Raw genomic sequence first — 17,458 nt, forward strand, 5'->3', positions numbered from 1 at the left:
AGACCAGCAGTTGCCCATGCTGCAAGTCTCCCCTATCCACGCCACCAATGTTGTCCAAGGGAAGGGCATTAGGACCCATACAGCTTGGCACCAGTGTCGTCACAGAGCAATGTGTGGTTAAGTGCCTTACTCAAGGACACAACATGTTGCCTCAGCTGGGACTCGAACTCACGACCTTCAGGTCACTAGTCCAATGCCTTAACCAGCTGGCCACGTGCCCACAACCCCTCAGTTAACGGTATGATAAAAAAGTTTGGGAACTTTTGCTTGAAACCATTCCTGCCCATGGACCTGTCTAAATGCCTTCGAAAGATTGTAATTGTGCCCACCTCCTCCACTTCCTCTGGCAACTCATTCCTTATTCCATTTCCCTTCAGGTCCTATTTAAATCTTTCCCCTCACCCTCACCTCAAACCTATTATCCTCTAGTTTTAGGCTGGAAATGACTGTGACCCTTCACTTTATCAATGACCCTCATGATTCCACACTGCCACCCCTCTATCTTCTACACTATCCACAACACCACCGATCTACACCATCTACAAACTTACTAAACTGCCCATCTACATTTCCATCCGGGTTACTTACATACATCATGAACGGCGGAGGTCCCAGCACAGATCCACTAATCACATTCCTCCAGCTCGAATATCTCTTCAACCACTGCCTTCTGGCATTGATAGACAAGCCAATTCTGAATCCAAACAGTCAAATCACTGTGGATCCCCTGCATCTTAATCTTCTGGATGAGCCTCCCGTGAGGACCTGGTCAAACACCTTACTAAAACCCATGTAGACAACACCCACTGCTCTACCTTCATCAGTCACCCTCGTCACCTCCTCAAAAAACTCCTTCAAGTTAGCAGGACATGATTTGCCCCGCACAAAGCCATGCTGACTGCCCCTAAATAGGCCATGGTTTTCCAAATGCTCATAAATCCAATCCCAAAGAATCTCCCAGTGATTTCCCTACAACTGGATGTGAAATTCCCCGGTCTATAGTTTCCAGGATTATCCCTGGTCCCCCTCTTGAATACTGGGACAAGATTAGCTATTCATCCCGGAATCATTGGCTAGTTCAACCTTTGGGAGACTGACCTTGGGTTCGGGGTGAATGGTAGGATTCAGCAGTGTGGGGAAACAGAGGGATCTTGGGGTTCATGTGCACAGATCCCTCTGAGTTGTCACACAAGTTGACAGGGGTAGGGGCGGTTAAGAAGGCGTTTGGAGTGTTGGCCTTTGTTAGTTGGGGGATTGAGTTCTAGAGCCATGAGGTAATGTTGCTCCTCTATAAAACCCGGGTTAGACCCCCCGGAATATTGTGCTCAGTTCTGGTCTCCTTGTTATAGGAAGGATGTGGAAGGTTTAGAGAGGGTGCAGAGGAGATTTCCCAGGGTGCTGCCTGGATTAGAGAGCATGTCTCGTGAGCAAGCTGGGGCTTCTCTCTCTGGAGTGAAGGAGGATGAGAGGTGACTTGATAGAGGTGTACAAGGTGATAAGAGGCAGAGGTCGAGTGGACAGCCAGAGACGTTTTCCCTGCACGGTGCCACACTGTCCAATGTTCTATGTTCTACAGGAACGATCCCAGGGTGCTGCCTGGATTAGAGAGCATGTCTCGTGAGCAAGCTGGGGCTTCTCTCTCTGGAGTGAAGGAGGATGAGAGGTGACTTGATAGAGGTGTACAAGGTGATAAGAGGCAGAGGTCGAGTGGACAGCCAGAGACGTTTTCCCTGCACGGTGCCACACTGTCCAATGTTCTATGTTCTACAGGAACGAGGGTGGTGCTCTACTTCTGAACTTTGCTGTCAGAAGCAGATGCAGAGATTCCTGTCCAGGCTAACATACAGCTGCCACGTCGGACATCAGTCTGGCATTTCAGTGAAAACCAGTAGAAGAGTTAACAGGAGTGGGGAATGGAGCCGGGTTAAAACCTGATCAGATCTTAACTCCCTCTCCCCAGCGACCCCAGTGACCTCTCACCCTGAGGAATAGCTCACAAAAGGCTGAAATGCGGCTGTCGACTCGCCTGAGATCCATGAGTGGAGCCGGATACTGATTGTTTCCCTGGAAGAAGTCCACATTCCATATTTCTCCCCTGGCCATAGGGGGCAGGGCAGTGACTAGTGTAACTGTGACAGCACTGACACTGGCTTTAGGCTCACCAGCCTGTAGTCCCCCGGTAAATAAAGGAACGTAAGCCACTCGTCAGTCTTCCAGTACTTCTCCCGTGCTCAGATAGACACAAACCCTCTGCTGGGGACCCTGCAGGACCTTCCCAGCCATCCCAAAATGTTCCCAGTTAGCCCAATGCTGGGAGATCGGGATTTATCCGCCTCGAGACCAGCGGCACCTTTTGTGGAACATCAATACGTTTCGGATTCCTGGAATTTGCTGACTGGAGTGAGTTTTTCCGTGACAACACTCTCACTGAACGGGACACCAAAACACAGAGAGAGGCAAAACACATGAAAAAACAGCTTCTCGAGCATTATAACTTTTCCTTTAGAGACAGAGAAACAGGCCCTTCAGCCCATCTAGTCTGTGCAGATCGATCCTATCATAGAGACAGAGAAACAGGCCCTTCAGCCCATCACCTCCATTCCAGACTGTTACTCTTAAACACAAGGAAGCTGGCAGATGCTGGAAAACCAGAGCAACTCACGCAAAATGTAGGAGGCAGCACCTACGGAAATGAATAGACAGTCGAAGTTTCAGGCCGAGACCCTTCATCAGCTTTGTCCCGCCGACCTGCACCCAGACCGTTGCTCTCCACGCCCCTCCCCCCCTCCCCTCCACATACCTAACCAAACCTCCCCGAAATGTTGCGGTCGCGCATCCACGGCTTCCGCTGGCAGCTCACTCCACACTCTCACCACCTTCTGAGTGAAAGGTTCCCCCTAAATATTTCACCTTTCACCCTTAACCTATACTAGTCTCACACTTTCTCGTGATGGTGCTGAGAGAATGAGACAGGTTTCGAGCGTCGAGGTTGCAATGGGAATGCGATCATCCGTGGGGATCTATATCCCGGAAATCCTTGCTGAGCCCAGGGATCTATTTGATTGGCAGGAAGAACAAACTTGTTAACGTCTTGGAAACAGATCAGTTGGCTCCCGTTATATCCTTCGATACGAAAAGTTATTCCAAGCTGTTGTAATGGGAAACATGTGACGGCAGCTTTAAAGAGCCCAGTGTGATTCGTGTGAGTGGGATTTCACAGCTGAGCGAACCAATGGAAGCAGTCACCCAGCCGTTACAGTCACAGCCTCCCCTGGAAATTCCAGCTTCACACATTGAAGTGCTCTGGGTCTGGATTATTAATCTTTGGCACCTTTTCATCATGTAGCTTCTTGTCTGCTTATAAATCCATCATCGGCTGGACTTGAGAGGACTTGCTGGACGTTGGTGTGTGATGACTCAGTGACTGTCTTCGCCTGCTTCCTCGGTTCTGGTATTTCCATGGTTTCCATTGCGACGTGCACGGTATGTTCATAGATTCCAGAAGCTACAGATGACGTGAAGAGTCGATCAGTCAGCATCTGTGAAGAGAAAATCAAAGTTAACGTTTCCAGCCAAGGGCCTTTTGCCAGAGTTCTGATTTAAATTAGTAATTGACCTGAAAAAACATAGTGTTTCTATCTCCACCGGTGCTGCCTGACCTACCGAGTGTTTTCATTCTTTGTTTTTTGTTGTGTTGGGCTTTGAGCTTCTGCAGGTTTTCCCGGGGAAACGGAGGTGCTGTGACCAATTGCTGAAGCTGGTGAGGAGGACTGGGGTGAGCTGTGGCCAATTACTGCAGCTGGTGAGGAGGACTGGGGTGAGCTGTGACCAATTGCTGAAGCTGGTGAGGAGGAGTGGGGTGAGCTGTGGCCAATTACTGCAGCTGGTGAGGAGGACTGGGGTGAGCTGTGGCCAATTGCTGAAGCTGGTGAGGAGGACTGGGGTGAGCTGTGGCCAATTGCTGCAGGCTGGTGAGGAGGACTGGGGTGAGCTGTGGCCAATTGCTGAAGCTGGTGAGGAGGACTGGGGTGAGCTGTGGCCAATTGCTGCAGGCTGGTGAGGAGGACTGGGGTGAGCTGTGGCCAATTGCTGAAGCTGGTGAAGAGGACTGGGGTGAGCTGTGGCCAATTGCTGAAGCTGATGAGGAGGACTGGGGTGAGCTGTGACCAATTGCTGAAGCTGGTGAAGAGAACTGGGGTGAGCTGTGGCCAATTGCTGAAGCTGGTGAGGAGGACTGGGGTGAGCTGTGGCCAATTGCTGAAGCTGGTGAGGAACACTGGGGTGAGCTGTGGCCAATTGCTGCAGGCTGGTGAGGAGGACTGGGGTGAGCTGTGGCCAATTGCTGAAGCTGGTGAGGAGGACTGGGGTGAGCTGTGGCCAATTGCTGCAGGCTGGTGAGGAGGACTGCGGTGAGCTGTGGCCAATTGCTGAAGCTGGTGAAGAGGACTGGGGTGAGCTGTGGCCAATTGCTGAAGCTGATGAGGAGGACTGGGGTGAGCTGTGACCAATTGCTGAAGCTGGTGAAGAGGACTGGGGTGAGCTGTGGCCAATTGCTGAAGCTGGTGAGGAGGACTGGGGTGAGCTGTGGCCAATTGCTGAAGCTGGTGAGGAGGACTGGGGTGAGCTGTGGCCAATTGCTGAAGCTGGTGAGGAGGACTGGGGTGAGCTGTGGCCAATTGCTGAAGCTGGTGAGGAGGACTGGGGTGAGCTGTGGCCAATTGCTGAAGCTGGTGAGGAGGACTGGGGTGAGCTGTGGCCAATTACTGAAGCTGATGAAGAGGACTGGGGTGAGCTGTGACCAATTACTAAAGCTGATGAAGAAGACTGGGGTGAGCTGTGGCCAATTGCTGCAGCTGGTGAGGAGGACTGGGGTGAGCTGTGGCCAATTGCTGAAGCTGGTGAGGAGGACGGGGTGAGCTGTGGCCAATTGCTGAAGCTGGTGAGGAGGACTGGGGTGAGCTGTGGCCAATTGCTGCAGGCTGGTGAGGAGGACTGGGGTGAGCTGTGGCCAATTGCTGAAGCTGGTGAGGAGGACTGGGGTGAGCTGTGGCCAATTGCTGCAGGCTGGTGAGGAGGACTGGGGTGAGCTGTGGCCAATTGCTGAAGCTGATGAGGAGGACTACTGTGAGCTGTGACCAATTGCTGAAGCTGGTGAAGAGGACTGGGGTGAGCTGTGGCCAATTGCTGAAGCTGATGAAGAGGACTGGGGTGAGCTGTGGCCAATTGCTGAAGCTGGTGAGGAGGACTGGGGTGAGCTGTGGCCAATTGCTGCAGGCTGGTGAGGAGGACTGGGGTGAGCTGTGGCCAATTGCTGAAGCTGGTGAGGAGGACTGGGGTGAGCTGTGACCAATTACTAAAGCTGATGAAGAAGACTGGGGTGAGCTGTGGCCAATTGCTGCAGCTGGTGAGGAGGACTGGGGTGAGCTGTGGCCAATTGCTGCAGCTGGTGAGGAGGACTGGGGTGAGCTGTAGCCAATTGCTGCAGGCTGGTGAGGAGGACTGGGGTGAGCTGTGGCCAATTGCTGCAGCTGGTGAGGAGGACTGGGGTGAGCTGTGGCCAATTGCTGCAGGCTGGTGAGGAGGACTGGGGTGAGCTGTGGCCAATTGCTGAAGCTGGTGAGGAGGACTGGGGTGAGCTGTGGCCAATTGCTGCAGGCTGGTGAGGAGGACTGGGGTGAGCAGTGGCCAATTGCTGCAGGCTGGTGAGGAGGACTGGGGTGAGCTGTGGCCAATTGCTGCAGGCTGGTGAGGAGGACTGGGGTGAGCTGTGGCCAATTGCTGCAGGCTGGTGAGGAGGACTGGGGTGAGCTGTGGCCAATTGCTGAAGCTGGTGAGGAGGACTTGGGTGAGCTGTGGCCAATTGCTGCAGGCTGGTGAGGAGGACTGGGGTGAGCTGTGGCCAATTGCTGAAGCTGGTGAGGAGGACTGGGGTGAGCTGTGACCAATTACTGAAGCTGATGAAGAAGACTGGGGAGAGCTGTGGCCAATTGCTGAAGCTGGTGAAGAGGACTGGGGTGAGCTGTGGCCAATTGCTGAAGCTGATGAGGAGGACTACTGTGAGCTGTGACCAATTGCTGAAGCTGGTGAAGAGGACTGGGGTGAGCTGTGGCCAATTGCTGAAGCTGGTGAGGAGGACTGGTGTGAGCTGTGGCCAATTGCTGAAGCTGGTGAGGAGGACTGGGGTGAGCTGTGGCCAATTGCTGAAGCTGGTGAGGAGGACTGGGGTGAGCTGTGGCCAATTACTGAAGCTGATGAAGAGGACTGGGGTGAGCTGTGACCAATTACTAAAGCTGATGAAGAAGACTGGGGTGAGCTGTGGCCAATTGCTGCAGCTGGTGAGGAGGACTGGGGTGAGCTGTGGCCAATTGCTGAAGCTGGTGAGGAGGACTGGGGTGAGCTGTGGCCAATTGCTGAAGCTGGTGAGGAGGATTGGGGTGAGCTGTGGCCAATTGCTGAAGCTGGTGAGGAGGACTGGGGTGAGCTGTGGCCAATTGCTACAGGCTGGTGAAGAGGACTGGGGTGAGCTGTGGCCAATTGCTGAAGCTGATGAGGAGGACTACTGTGAGCTTTGACCAATTGCTGAAGCTGGTGAAGAGGACTGGGGTGAGCTGTGGCCAATTGCTGAAGCTGATGAGGAGGACTGGGGTGAGCTGTGGCCAATTGCTGAAGCTGGTGAGGAGGACTGGGGTGAGCTGTGGCCAATTGCTGAAGCTGGTGAGGAGAACTGGGGTGAGCTGTGGCCAATTGCTGCAGGCTGGTGAGGAGGACTGGGGTGAGCTGTGGCCAATTGCTGCAGGCTGGTGAGGAGGACTGGGGTGAGCTGTGGCCAATTGCTGAAGCTGGTGAGGAGGACTTGGGTGAGCTGTGGCCAATTGCTGCAGGCTGGTGAGGAGGACTGGGGTGAGCTGTGGCCAATTGCTGAAGCTGGTGAGGAGGACTGGGGTGAGCTGTGGCCAATTACTGAAGCTGATGAAGAGGACTGGGGTGAGCTGTGACCAATTACTGAAGCTGATGAAGAAGACTGGGGTGAGCTGTGGCCAATTGCTGCAGGCTGGTGAGGAGGACTGGGGTGAGCTGTGGCCAATTGCTGAAGCTGGTGAGGAGGACTGGGGTGAGCTGTGGCCAATTGCTGAAGCTGGTGAGGAGGACTGGGGTGAGCTGTGGCCAATTGCTGAAGCTGGTGAGGAGGACTGGGGTGAGCTGTGGCCAATTGCTGAAGCTGGTGAGGAGGACTGGGGTGAGCTGTGGCCAATTGCTGCAGGCTGGTGAGGAGGACTGGGGTGAGCTGTGGCCAATTGCTGAAGCTGGTGAGGAGGACTGGGGTGAGCTGTGGCCAATTGCTGAAGCTGGTGAGGAGGACTGGGGTGAGCTGTGGCCAATTGCTGAAGCTGGTGAGGAGGACTGGGGTGAGCTGTGGCCAATTGCTGAAGCTGGTGAGGAGGACTGGGGTGAGCTGTGGCCAATTACTGAAGCTGATGAAGAGGACTGGGGTGAGCTGTGACCAATTATTAAAGCTGATGAAGAAGACTGGGGTGAGCTGTGGCCAATTGCTGCAGCTGGTGAGCAGGACGGGGGGAGCTGTGGCCAATTGCTGAAGCTGGTGAGGAGGACTGGGGTGAGCTGTGGCCAATTGCTGAAGCTGGTGAGGAGGACTGCGGTGAGCTGTGGCCAATTGCTGCAGGCTGGTGAGGAGGACTGGGGTGAGCTGTGGCCAATTGCTGAAGCTGGTGAGGAGGACTGGGGTGAGCTGTGGCCAATTGCTGCAGGCTGGTGAGGAGGACTGGGGTGAGCTGTGGCCAATTGCTGAAGCTGGTGAGGAGGACTGGGGTGAGCTGTGGCCAATTGCTGAAGCTGGTGAGGAGGACTGGGGTGAGCTGTGGCCAATTACTGCAGCTGGTGAGGAGGACTGGGGTGAGCTGTGGCCAATTGCTGAAGCTGGTGAGGAGGACTGGGGTGAGCTGTGGCCAATTGCTGCAGGCTGGTGAGGAGGACTGGGGTGAGCTGTGGCCAATTGCTGAAGCTGGTGAGGAGGACTGGGGTGAGCTGTGGCCAATTGCTGAAGCTGGTGAGGAGGACTGGGGTGAGCTGTGGCCAATTGCTGAAGCTGGTGAGGAGGACTGGGGTGAGCTGTGGCCAATTGCTGAAGCTGGTGAGGAGGACTGGGGTGAGCTGTGGCCAATTGCTGCAGGCTGGTGAGGAGGACTGGGGTGAGCTGTGGCCAATTGCTGAAGCTGGTGAGGAGGACTGGGGTGAGCTGTGGCCAATTGCTGAAGCTGGTGAGGAGGACTGGGGTGAGCTGTGGCCAATTGCTGCAGGCTGGTGAGGAGGACTGGGGTGAGCTGTGGCCAATTGCTGAAGCTGGTGAGGAGGACTGGGGTGAGCTGTGGCCAATTGCTGCAGGCTGGTGAGGAGGACTACTGTGAGCTGTGGCCAATTACTGAAGCTGATGAAGAGGACTGGGGTGAGCTGTGACCAATTACTAAAGCTGATGAAGAAGACTGGGGTGAGCTGTGGCCAATTGCTGCAGCTGGTGAAGAGGACTGGGGTGAGCTGTGGCCAATTGCTGAAGCTGATAAAGAGGACTGGGGTGAGCTGTGGCCAATTGCTGAAGCTGGTGAGGAGGACTGGGGTGAGCTGTGGCCAATTGCTGCAGGCTGGTGAGGAGGACTGGGGTGAGCTGTGGCCAATTGCTGAAGCTGGTGAGGAGGACTGGGGTGAGCTGTGACCAATTACTAAAGCTGATGAAGAAGACTGGGGTGAGCTGTGGCCAATTGCTGCAGCTGGTGAGGAGGACTGGGGTGAGCTGTGGCCAATTGCTGCAGCTGGTGAGGAGGACTGGGGTGAGCTGTGGCCAATTGCTGCAGGCTGGTGAGGAGGACTGGGGTGAGCTGTGGCCAATTGCTGAAGCTGGTGAGGAGGACTGGGGTGAGCTGTGGCCAATTGCTGCAGGCTGGTGAGGAGGACTGGGGTGAGCTGTGGCCAATTGCTGAAGCTGGTGAGGAGGACTGGGGTGAGCTGTGGCCAATTGCTGCAGGCTGGTGAGGAGGACTGGGGTGAGCAGTGGCCAATTGCTGCAGGCTGGTGAGGAGGACTGGGGTGAGCTGTGGCCAATTGCTGCAGGCTGGTGAGGAGGACTGGGGTGAGCTGTGGCCAATTGCTGCAGGCTGGTGAGGAGGACTGGGGTGAGCTTTGGCCAATTGCTGCAGGCTGGTGAGGAGGACTGGGGTGAGCTGTGGCCAATTGCTGAAGCTGGTGAGGAGGACTGGGCTGAGCTGTGGCCAATTACTGAAGCTGATGAAGAGGACTGGGGTGAGCTGTGACCAATTACTGAAGCTGATGAAGAAGACTGGGGTGAGCTGTGGCCAATAGCTGCAGGCTGGTGAGGAGGACTGGGGTGAGCTGTGGCCAATTGCTGAAGCTGGTGAGGAGCACTGGGGTGAGCTGTGGCCAATTGCTGAAGCTGGTGAGGAGGACTGGGGTGAGCTGTGGCCAATTGCTGCAGGCTGGTGAGGAGGACTGGGGTGAGCAGTGGCCAATTGCTGCAGGCTAGTGAGGAGGACTGGGGTGAGCTGTGGCCAATTGCTGCAGGCTGGTGAGGAGGACTGGGGTGAGCTGTGGCCAATTGCTGCAGGCTGGTGAGGAGGACTGGGGTGAGCTGTGGCCAATTGCTGAAGCTGTTGAGGAGGACTTGGGTGAGCTGTGGCCAATTGCTGAAGCTGGTAAGGAGGACTGGGGTGAGCTGTGGCCAATTGCTGAAGCTGGTGAGGAGGACTGGGGTGAGCTGTGGCCAATTACTGAAGCTGATGAAGAGGACTGGGGTGAGCTGTGACCAATTACTGAAGCTGATGAAGAAGACTGGGGTGAGCTGTGGCCAATTGCTGCAGGCTGGGGAGGAGGACTGGGGTCAGCTGTGGCCAATTGCTGAAGCTGGTGAGGAGGACTGGGGTGAGCTGTGGCCAATTGCTGCAGCTGGTGAGGAGGACTGGGGTGAGCTGTGACCAATTACTAAAGCTGATGAAGAAGACTGGGGTGAGCTGTGGCCAATTGCTGCAGGCTGGTGAGGAGGACTGGGGTCAGCTGTGGCCAATTGCTGAAGCTGGTGAGGAGGACTGGGGTGAGCTGTGGCCAATTGCTGCAGCTGGTGAGGAGGACTGGTGTGAGCTGTGACCAATTGCTGCAGGCTGGTGAGGAGGACTGGGGTGAGCTGTAGCCAATTGCTGCAGGCTGGTGAGGAGGACTGGGGTGAGCTGTGGCCAATTGCTGCAGCTGGTGAGGAGGACTGGGGTGAGCTGTGGCCAATTGCTGCAGGCTGGTGAGGAGGACTGGGGTGAGCTGTGGCCAATTGCTGCAGGCTGGTGAGGAGGACTGAGGTGAGCTGTGGCCAATTGCTGCAGGCTGGTGAGGAGGACTGGGGTGAGCTGTGGCCAATTGCTGAAGCTGGTGAGGAGGACTTGGGTGAGCTGTGGCCAATTGCTGAAGCTGGTGAGGAGGACTGGGGTGAGCTGTGGCCAATTGCTGCAGCTGGTGAGGAGGACTGGGGTGAGCTGTGGCCAATTGCTGAAGCTGGTGAGGAGGACTGGGGTGAGCTGTGGCCAATTGCTGCAGCTGGTGAGGAGGACTGGGGTGAGCTGTGGCCAATTGCTGAAGCTGGTGAGGAGGACTGGGGTGAGCTGTGGCCAATTGCTGCAGGCTGGTGAGGAGGACTGGGGTGAGCTGTGGCCAATTGCTGAAGCTGGTGAGGAGGACTGGGGTGAGCTGTGGCCAATTGCTGAAGCTGGTGAAGAGGACTGGGGTGAGCTGTGGCCAATTGCTGAAGCTGATGAGGAGGACTACTGTGAGGTTTGACCAATTGCTGAAGCTGGTGAAGAGGACTGGGGTGAGCTGTGGCCAATTGCTGAAGCTGATGAGGAGGACTGGGGTGAGCTGTGGCCAATTGCTGAAGCTGGTGAGGAGGACTGGGGTGAGCTGTGGCCAATTGCTGAAGCTGGTGAGGAGGACTGGGGTGAGCTGTGGCCAATTGCTGCAGGCTGGTGAGGAGGACTGGGGTGAGCTGTGGCCAATTGCTGCAGGCTGGTGAGGAGGACTTGGGTGAGCTTTGGCCAATTGCTGCAGGCTGGTGAGGAGGACTGGGGTGAGCTGTGGCCAATTGCTGAAGCTGGTGAGGAGGACTGGGGTGAGCTGTGGCCAATTACTGAAGCTGATGAAGAGGACTGGGGTGAGCTGTGACCAATTACTGAAGCTGATGAAGAAGACTGGGGTGAGCTGTGGCCAATTGCTGAAGCTGGTGAGGAGGACTGGGGTGAGCTGTGGCCAATTGCTGAAGCTGGTGAGGAGGACTGGGGTGAGCTGTGGCCAATTGATGCAGGCTGGTGAGGAGGACTGGGGTGAGCTGTGGCCAATTGCTGAAGCTGGTGAGGAGGACTGGGGTGAGCTGTGGCCAATTGCTGCAGGCTGGTGAGGAGGACTGGGGTGAGCAGTGGCCAATTGCTGCAGGCTGGTGAGGAGGACTGGGGTGAGCTGTGGACAATTACTGCAGGCTGGTGAGGAGGACTGGGGTGAGCTGTGGCCAATTGCTGCAGGCTGGTGAGGAGGACTGGGGTGAGCTGTGGCCAATTGCTGAAGCTGTTGAGGAGGACTTGGGTGAGCTCTGGCCAATTACTGAAGCTGGTGAGGAGGACTGGGGTGAGCTGTGGCCAATTGCTGCAGGCTGGTGAGGAGGACTGGGGTGAGCTGTGGCCAATTACTGAAGCTGATGAAGAGGACTGGGGTGAGCTGTGACCAATTACTGAAGCTGATGAAGAAGACTGGGGTGAGCTGTGGCCAATTGCTGCAGGCTGGTGAGGAGGACTGGGGTGAGCTGTGGCCAATTGCTGAAGCTGGTGAGGAGGACTGGGGTGAGCTGTGGCCAATTGCTGCAGCTGGTGAGGAGGACTGGGGTGAGCTGTGGCCAATTGCTGCAGCTGGTGAGCTGGAGGACTGGGGTGAGCTGTGGCCAATTGCTGCAGGCTGGTGAGGAGGACTGGGGTGAGCTGTGGCCAATTGCTGAAGCTGGTGAGGAGGACTGGGGTGAGCTGTGGCCAATTGCTGAAGCTGGTGAGGAGGACTGGGGTGAGCTGTGGCCAATTGCTGCAGGCTGGTGAGGAGGACTGGGGTGAGCTGTGGCCAATTGCTGACGCAGGCTGGTGAGGAGGACTGGGGTGAGCTGTGGCCAATTGCTGCAGACTGGTGAGGAGGACTGGGGTGAGCTGTGTAGCCAATTGCTGCAGGCTGGTGAGGAGGACTGGGGTGAGCTGTGGCCAATTGCTGCAGCTGGTGAGGAGGACTGGGGTGAGCTGTGGCCAATTGCTGCAGGCTGGTGAGGAGGACTGGGGTGAGCTGTGGCCAATTGCTGAAGGCTGGTGAGGAGGACTGGGGTGAGCTGTGGCCAATTGCTGAAGCTGGTGAGGAGGACTGGGGTGAGCTGTGGCCAATTGCTGCAGCTGGTGAGGAGGACTGGGGTGAGCTGTGACCAATTGCTGAAGCTGGTGAGGAGGACTGGGGTGAGCTGTGGCCAATTGCTGCAGCTGGTGAGGAGGACTGGGGTGAGCTGTGGCCAATTGCTGAAGCTGGTGAGGAGGACTGGGGTGAGCTGTGGCCAATTGCTGCAGGCTGGTGAGGAGGACTGGGGTGAGCTGTGGCCAATTGCTGAAGCTGGTGAGGAGGACTGGGGTGAGCTGTGGCCAATTGCTACAGGCTGGTGAAGAGGACTGGGGTGAGCTGTGGCCAATTGCTGAAGCTGATGAGGAGGACTACTGTGAGCTTTGACCAATTGCTGAAGCTGGTGAAGAGGACTGGTGTGAGCTGTGGCCAATTGCTGAAGCTGATGAGGAGGACTGGGGTGAGCTGTGGCCAATTGCTGAAGCTGGTGAGGAGGACTGGGGTGAGCTGTGGCCAATTGCTGAAGCTGGTGAGGAGGACTGGGGTGAGCTGTGGCCAATTGCTGCAGGCTGGTGAGGAGGACTGGGGTGAGCTGTGGCCAATTGCTGCAGGCTGGTGAGGAGGACTGGGGTGAGCTGTGGCCAATTGCTGAAGCTGGTGAGGAGGACTGGGTGAGCTGTGGCCAATTGCTGAGGCTGGTGAGGAGGACTGGGGTGAGCTGTGGCCAATTGCTGAAGCTGGTGAGGAGGACTGGGGTGAGCTGTGGCCAATTACTGAAGCTGATGAAGAGGACTGGGGTGAGCTGTGACCAATTACTGAAGCTGATGAAGAAGACTGGGGTGAGCTGTGGCCAAATGCTGAAGCTGGTGAGGAGGACTGGGGTGAGCTGTGGCCAATTGCTGAAGCTGGTGAGGAGGACTGGGGTGAGCTGTGGCCAATTGCTGCAGGCTGGTGAGGAGGACTGGGGTGAGCTGTGGCCAATTGCTGAAGCTGGTGAGGAGGACTGGGGTGAGCTGTGGCCAATTGCTGCTGGCTGGTGAGGAGGACTGGGGTGAGCAGTGGCCAATTGCTGCAGGCTGGTGAGGAGGACTGGGGTGAGCTGTGGCCAATTGCTGCAGGCTGGTGAGGAGGACTGGGGTGAGCTGTGGCCAATTGCTGCAGGCTGGTGAGGAGGACTGGGGTGAGCTGTGGCCAATTGCTGAAGCTGGTGAGGAGGACTGGGGTGAGCTGTGGCCAATTGCTGCAGGCTGGTGAGGACGACTGGGGTGAGCTGTGGCCAATTGCTGAAGGCTGGTGAGGAGGACTGGGGTGAGCTGTGGCCAATTGCTGAAGCTGGTGAGGAGGACTTGGGTGAGCTGTGGCCAATTGCTGCAGGCTGGTGAGGAGGACTGGGGTGAGCTGTGGCCAATTGCTGAAGCTGGTGAGGAGGACTGGGGTGAGCTGTGGCCAATTACTGAAGCTGATGAAGAGGACTGGGGTGAGCTGTGACCAATTACTGAAGCTGATGAAGAAGACTGGGGTGAGCTGTGGCCAAATGCTGAAGCTGGTGAGGAGGACTGGGGTGAGCTGTGGCCAATTGCTGAAGCTGGTGAGGAGGACTGGGGTGAGCTGTGGCCAATTGCTGCAGGCTGGTGAGGAGGACTGGGGTGAGCTGTGGCCAATTGCTGAAGCTGGTGAGGAGGACTGGGGTGAGCTGTGGCCAATTGCTGCAGGCTGGTGAGGAGGACTGGGGTGAGCTGTGGCCAATTGCTGCAGGCTGGTGAGGAGGACTGGGGTGAGCTGTGGCCAATTGCTGCAGGCTGGTGAGGAGGACTGGGGTGAGCTGTGGCCAATTGCTGAAGCTGGTGAGGAGGACTTGGGTGAGCTGTGGCCAATTGCTGCAGCTGGTGAGGAGGCTGGGGTGAGCTGTGGCCAATTGCTGCAGGCTGGTGAGGAGGACTGGGGTGAGCTGTGGCCAATTGCTGAAGGCTGGTGAGGAGGACTGGGGTGAGCTGTGGCCAATTGCTGCAGGCTGGTGAGGAGGACTGGGGTGAGCTGTGGCCAATTGCTGAAGCTGGTGAGGAGGACTGGGGTGAGCTGTGGCCAATTGCTGAAGCTGGTGAGGAGGACTGCGGTGAGCTGTGGCCAATTACTGAAGCTGATGAAGAGGACTGGGGTGAGCTGTGACCAATTACTGAAGCTGATGAAGAAGACTGGGGTGAGCTGTGGCCAATTGCTGCAGCTGGTGAGGAGGACTGGGGTGAGCTGTGGCCAATTGCTGAAGCTGATGAAGAGGACTGGGGTGAGCTGTGGCCAGTTGCTGCAGCTGGTGAGGAGGACTGGGGTGAGCTGTGGCCAATTGCTGAAGCTGGTGAGGAGGACTGGGGTGAGCTGTGGCCAATTGCTGCAGGCTGGTGAGGAGGACTGGGGTGAGCTGTGGCCAATTGCTGCAGCTGGTGAGGAGGACTGGGGTGAGCTGTGGCCAATTGCTGCAGGCTGGTGAGGAGGACTGGGGTGAGCTGTGGCCAATTGCTGCAGGCTGGTGAGGAGGACTGGGGTGAGCTGTGGCCAATTGCTGAAGCTGGTGAGGAGGACTGGGGTGAGCTGTGGCCAATTGCTGCAGGCTGGTGAGGAGGACTGGGGTGAGCTGTGGCCAATTGCTGAAGCTGATGAGGAGGACTGGGGTGAGCTGTGGCCAATTACTGAAGCTGATGAAGAGGACTGGGGTGAGCTGTGACCAATTACTGAAGCTGATGAAGAGGACTGGGGTGAGCTGTGGACAATTGCTGAAGCTGGTGAGGAGGACTGGGGTGAGCTGTGGCCAATTACTGAAGCTGATGAAGAGGACTGGGGTGAACTGTGGCCAATTGCTGAAGCTGGTGAGGAGGACTGGGGTGAGCTGTGGCCAATTGCTGAAGCTGGTGAGGAGGACTGGGGTGAGCTGTGGCCAATTGCTGAAGCTGGTGAGAAGGACTGGGGTGAGCTGTGGCCAATTGCTGCAGGCTGGTGAGGAGGACTGGGGTGAGGTGTGGCCAATTACTGCAGGCTGGTGAGGAGGACTGGCGTGAGCTGTGGCCAATTGCTGAAGCTGGTGAGGAGGACTGGGGTGAGCTGTGGCCAATTGCTGAAGCTGATGAGGAGGATTGGGGTGAGCTGTGGCCAATTACTGAAGCTGATGAAGAGGACTGGGGTGAGCTGTGACCAATTAGTGAAGCTGATGAAGAGGACTGGGGTGAGCTGTGGCCAATTGCTGCAGGCTGGTGAGGAGGACTGGGGTGAGCTGTGGCCAATTGCTGAAGCTGGTGAGGAGGACTGGGGTGAGCTGTGGCCAATTGCTGCAGCTGGTGAGGAGGACTGGGCTGAGCTGTGACCAATTGCTGCAGGCTGGTGAGGAGGACTGGGGTGAGCTGTAGCCAATTGCTGCAGGCTGGTGAGGAGGACTGGGGTGAGCTGTGGCCAATTGCTGCAGCTGGTGAGGAGGACTGGGGTGAGCTGTGGCCAATTGCTGCAGGCTGGTGAGGAGGACTGGGGTGAGCTGTGGCCAATTGCTGCAGGCTGGTGAGGAGGACTGGGGTGAGCTGTGGCCAATTGCTGCAGGCTGGTGAGGAGGACTGGGGTGAGCTGTGGCCAATTGCTGAAGCTGATGAAGAGGACTGGGGTGAGCTGTGGCCAATTGCTGCAGCTGGTAAGGAGGACTGGGGTGAGCTGTGACCAATTGCTGCAGGCTGGTGAGGAGGACTGGGGTGAGCTGTAGCCAATTGCTGCAGGCTGGTGAGGAGGACTGGGGTGAGCTGTGGCCAATTGCTGCAGCTGGTGAGGAGGACTGGGGTGAGCTGTGGCCAATTGCTGCAGGCTGGTGAGGAGGACTGGGGTGAGCTGTGGCCAATTGCTGCAGGCTGGTGAGGAGGACTGGGGTGAGCTGTGGCCAATTGCTGCAGGCTGGTGAGGAGGACTGGGGTGAGCTGTGGCCAATTGCTGAAGCTGGTGAGGAGGACTTGGGTGAGCTGTGGCCAATTGCTGAAGCTGGTGAGGAGGACTGGGGTGAGCTGTGGCCAATTGCTGCAGGCTGGTGAGGAGGACTGGGGTGAGCTGTGGCCAATTGCTGAAGCTGGTGAGGAGGACTGGGGTGAGCTGTGGCCAATTGCTACAGGCTGGTGAAGAGGACTGGGGTGAGCTGTGGCCAATTGCTGAAGCTGATGAGGAGGACTACTGTGAGCTTTGACGAATTGCTGAAGCTGGTGAAGAGGACTGGGGTGAGCTGTGGCCAATTGCTGAAGCTGATGAGGAGGACTGGGGTGAGCTGTGGCCAATTGCTGAAGCTGGTGAGGAGGACTGGGGTGAGCTGTGGCCAATTGCTGAAGCTGGTGAGGAGGACTGGGGTGAGCTGTGGCCAATTGCTGAAGCTGGTGAGGAGGACTGGGGTGATCTGTGGCCAATTGCTGAAGCTGGTGATGAGGACTGGGGTGAGCTGTGGCCAATTGCTGCAGGCTGGTGAGGAGGACTGGGGTGAGCTGTGGCCAATTTCTGAAGCTGGTGAGGAGGACTGGGGTGAGCTGTGGCCAATTGCTGCAGGCTGGTGAGGAGGACTGGGGTGAGCTGTGGCTAATTGCTGAAGCTGGTGAGGAGGACTGGGGTGAGCTGTGGCCAATTGCTTCAGGCTGGTGAGGAGGACTGGGGTGAGCTGTGACCAATTACTGAAGCTGATGAAGAAGACTGGGGTGAGCTGTGGCCAATTGCTGCAGCTGGTGAGGAGGACTGGGGTGAGCTGTGGCCAATTGCTGAAGCTGATGAAGAGGACTGGGGTGAGCTGTGGCCAGTTGCTGCAGCTGGTGAGGAGGACTGGGGTGAGCTGTAGCCAATTGCTGCAGGCTGGTGAGGAGGACTGGGGTGAGCTGTGGCCAATTGCTGCAGCTGGTGAGGAGGACTGGGGTGAGCTGTGACCAATTGCTGCAGGCTGGTGAGGAGGACTGGGGTGAGCTGTGGCCAATTGCTGCAGCTGGTGAGGAGCACTGGGGTGAGCTGTGGCCAATTGCTGCAGGCTGGTGAGGAGGACTGGGGTGAG

At 56.9% G+C, this 17,458-nt stretch overlaps 1 protein-coding gene across 2 annotated transcripts in view; it reads left to right on the plus strand.

The window, feature by feature from the left end:
- The first annotated feature begins 3,389 nt into the window (after positions 1-3,389).
- cilp (cartilage intermediate layer protein, nucleotide pyrophosphohydrolase) overlaps positions 3,390-17,458 on the plus strand; it is an 84,182-nt gene continuing 70,113 nt past the window's right edge. The window contains exon 1 of one of the 2 annotated variants that reach the window (XM_063066261.1): positions 3,390-3,483. The gene's annotated coding sequence lies outside the window, so the exon portion shown is untranslated. The remainder of the gene's footprint in view (positions 3,484-17,458) is intronic. The other variant, XM_063066259.1, reaches the window with a different exon arrangement.

The sequence above is a fragment of the Mobula hypostoma genome, chromosome 13 (genome assembly GCF_963921235.1).
Source record: "Mobula hypostoma chromosome 13, sMobHyp1.1, whole genome shotgun sequence".
Lineage (NCBI taxonomy): Eukaryota > Metazoa > Chordata > Chondrichthyes > Myliobatiformes > Myliobatidae > Mobula > Mobula hypostoma.